The following is a 4640-nucleotide window of genomic DNA, read 5'->3' as shown; positions in this document are numbered from 1 at the left end:
TATGAAGCTGTTCCAGACCTTACGCCGCCGACGGAGCATAATTTCTCAAAACGACCGGCCGGGTCGTTACACATTGGTGGTCATTTATCCAGTTACCCATGTCTTCTTTAAAGAAGACTATTTTATTGATCCTTTTTCTATTTGTAGCACTAATGTTGAAAAATTTAGTGTTTGCGTCACCGTCGTTTAACCACAGGACTCTGGACCTTAATTTCCAGTAGTCTTCTTCCAACTGAGGATATCATTATACTGTTGTATAAGGTTATCTTGTAATTGTTGGAGAAAAGGGCTAGCATAATAGTTAGGGTTGTTTTAGGAGGTTTTTTTTTTATGAATATTACCAAAGGTTTCTTTACTCCAAAGTCTTATATCCTCTTCAAAAGAGCTAGTTGCATCGAGTAGGTCTTTATTATTCCAGTTTTTTTCACTAGATTAATAAAATCCGGATGGGAACACCATATTGTTTCTAATGGAAAGGGTTTGTCTATGTGATTGTTATTATTATTTTTCAAGGAAACCAGGATGGGATTATGGTCCGAATATGTCTTAGGGAGGTGTATTACAGAGGCTTGGGGGTATTGATCAAGCCATTCCACATTAGCATACACCTTATATAATCTTTCCATGATTAATCCCTTAGTTTTTTTCCTATGATTTAACCACGTAAATTTGGACCCTTTGAGACCTAGGTCAAGTAATTTACGGTGATTAAGGCTTGCTATAATTTTTCTGGCTCTATTTTGGTTAACAGCTTTTCCTCCAATTTTTTCGTCTGTCCTAGTAACATTGTTAAAGTCTCCCCCTCCCCCTCCCCCTCCCCCTCCCCCTCCCCCCAATTAGCCAAGGCCCTTTATAATTATCAAAAAGGTTTTCTATATTTTGCCAGAGAATATCTCTATTTATCTTTTTAATACTAGCATAAATAGAGCTAAATAACCAAGATTTGTGGTTGGGTTGTACCTCTATCATGGCATGAATTTCCTGATTTTTTCTTGTGAAGTTGTTCACAATAACCTTGTTATGGTTCCATAGGACCACCATTCCTCCAGCTTGACCTTCTGCTGACACCTCTTTCATTTCTGTGAAATTGAACTCTTCCAGAATGGATATATGAGTGGCCATTCTAGTTTCCAATAGGGTAACCATGCTAGGCTTGTGGGTATCCATAATTTCCCTAAACTTCCTTCTAAAGTTAGGATTATTAGCACCTCGTACATTCCAAATGATAAAGTTAATTGGTTGATTCATTGATGAGGGATTGGGTTGGTTGTTGCAGTTGCCCCTCATTGCCATGGCAATGTTTCTCTTGTGGGATGGAACTAGGATGACCATATTTTTTCCTACTGTTGGATTGTGTGGGGGCCTTATATCGAGTGAGCATTTGAACAGGGTCATCCGGCAGCTGATGATGCATTTCTTGTCGAGCCATTCTTTGAAGATTAGAATTTTTACCTCGTTTAGGCTTGAGAATGCCATCCTTGGTTCCCCCTGGTGTTGGATGAGTTCTTCATCCTCCTCTGGACCTTGGTCTTGTTGTTGCATGTTCTCATGAGGCTGAGGCAGAGCTTGTTCTTCTACTTGAGCGGGTAAGTTTTGTTGTTGGAATGGATGAGGTGGTGGGGGTTGCACATCCCAACGAGTGAAGATAGGGTTCACCATTAACATCTCTTCCGTAGCAAAGAATGAAAGGTTGAGAGGAATGTTTGAGGGCATCAGAGTTTGTGGATTCCCCGGAGTATTCCATATGTCTTGCATGTTGTTGACAAGGTTTTGATTCATTGATGGTGCTAATGGCTGCAGGATGTTGTTTATCCACATCTGGTTGATGTAGTTGGTCATTTCTAGATACATGCCTTCTGAGATCAGTTGTGCCAAGTAGTTTGTATTCTGGATGATGAGGACTGAGTCCTGACCATTGATTTGTAAGTTGAATGATATCGCATGCCCCATGAGGCCCAGCTCTATCCAAGAATGGGGCTGATGGTTTGGGGGTTTGGAGGTTGTGGATAAATCACTGGTGAAGTGGGGATTTGTTGTGGTAGTGGAGGGAGATTGCCCATTTGATAGGGACGATGCAGACGTTGGAGTTGAATTAGTCTGTATCTTCTCCGTAGGGTTAGTGGTGTGCGAGGCATTTTGGATGTAAGATGTGACGACCCAACCCGTCGTCACATGTATTACAGCCCCGTTTCCTCCATTTATTGCTCTTTCATGTTTTATTATCAGCAACTGGTGAGTTAGAGTTGAATTGAATTGGTTGGATAGGAAATGAGACACTTAGTCTCTTTAAGGAAGGTTTGGTTTGGAAAAAGTCAACCAAACGCTGACTTATTAGTTAGAAGGCTCGGATGTGAATTCCGGTGATTCGGTTAGCTTCGGGAGGTGATTTGTGATTTAGGAGTGCGATCGGAAGTGATTTCGGAGGTCCGGAGTAGAATTAGGCTTGAATTGGCAAAGTTGGCATTTTGGCGAATTCCGGTGGATAGGTGAGATTTTGATCCGAGGGTCGGAATGGAATTCCGAGAGTTGCAGTAGCTCCGTTAGGTGATTTTGGATATGTGTGCAAAATTTTAGGTCATTCGGAGGTGTTTTGGTCGGGTTTTTGATCGAATGCGTAATTCGGAAGTTTTTAAGAAGCTTAGGCTTGAATTCGATGTGATTTGATGGTTTTAGCGTTGTTTAATGTGTTTTGAGGATGAGAACAAGTTTGAAAACAAGTTTTGAGGATGAGAACAAATTTGTTCGATTGGGTTATGTTTCTTTAGCCTATTGTAATGTATTCGTTGTGGTTCTAATCAGATTCGGCGTGCGAAGAGGTTGATTCGAAAGGCAAAGGCATAGCGAGCTAGACTTGTGGCCGGCTTGAGGTGAGTAATAGATGTAGATGATGACCTGAGGGTTTGAAACCTCGGTATATCACATTGTGGCGCTATATTGAGGCGAGACACGTACTCTATGACGAGTGCGGGGTCGATTGTGACTGGGGATTGTGACCTAGTACGTTTCGATTGATGTTCGTACTATGTTCTTGACTAGAAATTGTTTGGAAATCATCCTACTTGAATTTTATGAATATGTTTAGGGCTTTGTGCCTATCATTTGCATCCTTCAGGGATCCTTATCACTGCTTCCATGATACTTAGCATATTTCATGATATCAGTCCTGAGTTAGACACTGCCTCGAAATGTTTAGTAAATAAATAAAGGTTTAAACACTTAGCTCTATAATTCCTAATAATTGAAACTAAAATGAACAATTTGACTGTGCCCGAGTGGCTTGCATGCATATATATATATATGGACTGAGTGTGGATCGGGCTGCACGCCGCAGCGAATGCTACGATGATATTACGCTTGGGCTGTAGGAGCCCCTCCGGAGTCTGAACCCCCACAGTCAGCGCGGGTACCCAAATGGATCGGGCTACGCGCTGCAGCGGTCATGTGCATTGCATTGCATTCATGCATTTTATATCTGTTGGCCTTAATTGTCATTGTCTGCTGTTGTTTCATCATTTATCGTGCTGAATCGTTGATTATAGCTTTATATTGTAATATTTCGCGATTTCTTACTTTCAGTCATTATATATGTTTATTACTCACTGAGTTGGAAGTACTCACTTTACTCCCTGCACCATGTGTGCAAATTCAGGTGCTCCGGAGACTTAGTGGAGCTGTTTGCTGTTTTCGTGAAGTTTATTTTCAGGAGTTGTTGAGGTAGCTGCCTGACGTCCGCAGGACCTGACTCCTCCCCTTTATTTCATTTATCTTTCCATATCCTAGACTTCTTTATTACTATGGATATATTACTCTGTTACATCTAGAGGCTCTAGACTCGTGACTCCAGATGTATTGGGGAATGTTTGGATATTCGTTATTATTTTCCATACTATTTTATTTAGATTCGGATTGGAACCTTGATATTTGCTATTTTAATCGTATTATTTGTTAACGGATTACGTAATTGGGTTGATAGTATCTAATTGGTCGGGCTCGCCTAGCATTAGTGTTGGGCGCCATCACGATCGGGATTGGGGTCGTAACAAGTTGGTATCAGAGCCTAGGTTACTAGGCCTCGCGAGTCATGAGCCGGTTTAGTAGAGTCTCGCGGAACGGTACGGGGGCGCCAGTACTTCTCCTCGAGAGGCTGCAGAACCTTTAGGAAAACTCCATATTCTTGAAATTCTTGTCGTGCGGCTTTGTGATTCGAGAACTAAATCTCTGTATTCTATTCTCTCGCAGATGGCGAGAACTCGTGCTACCGGACGCGATGGCCGACCACCAGTACCACCCACTAGAGGCCGTGGATGCGGTCGTGGTCGTGGTCGAGGTAGGGTAGCAGAGATAGCACCTGCTGACCCACCAGCTGCCACAGTTCAGGACTAGACTCCAGTTGTCGATGTCCCAGTAGCACCTGTGCAAGCACCAGCAGTGCCTATTGCTATTCCTGGTCTTCAGGAGACCTTGGCACAGATACTATCAGTTTGTACTGGCCTAGCTCAGGCGGTCTCAGCTTCTACTGCAGCAGCTGCTTCCCAGACCGGGGGAAGAAATCAGACCCCTGTTGCTCACACACCTGAGCAGGTTGCCCAGGGATTTCAGACATCGGAAGCAGCCATAGCTCCGCCAGTTGCTCCAGTTGC

This window comes from Nicotiana attenuata, unplaced genomic scaffold (genome assembly GCF_001879085.1).
Source record: "Nicotiana attenuata strain UT unplaced genomic scaffold, NIATTr2, whole genome shotgun sequence".
NCBI classification, from domain to species: Eukaryota; Viridiplantae; Streptophyta; class Magnoliopsida; order Solanales; family Solanaceae; genus Nicotiana; species Nicotiana attenuata.
Note: the sequence above shows the minus strand (reverse complement) of the source record.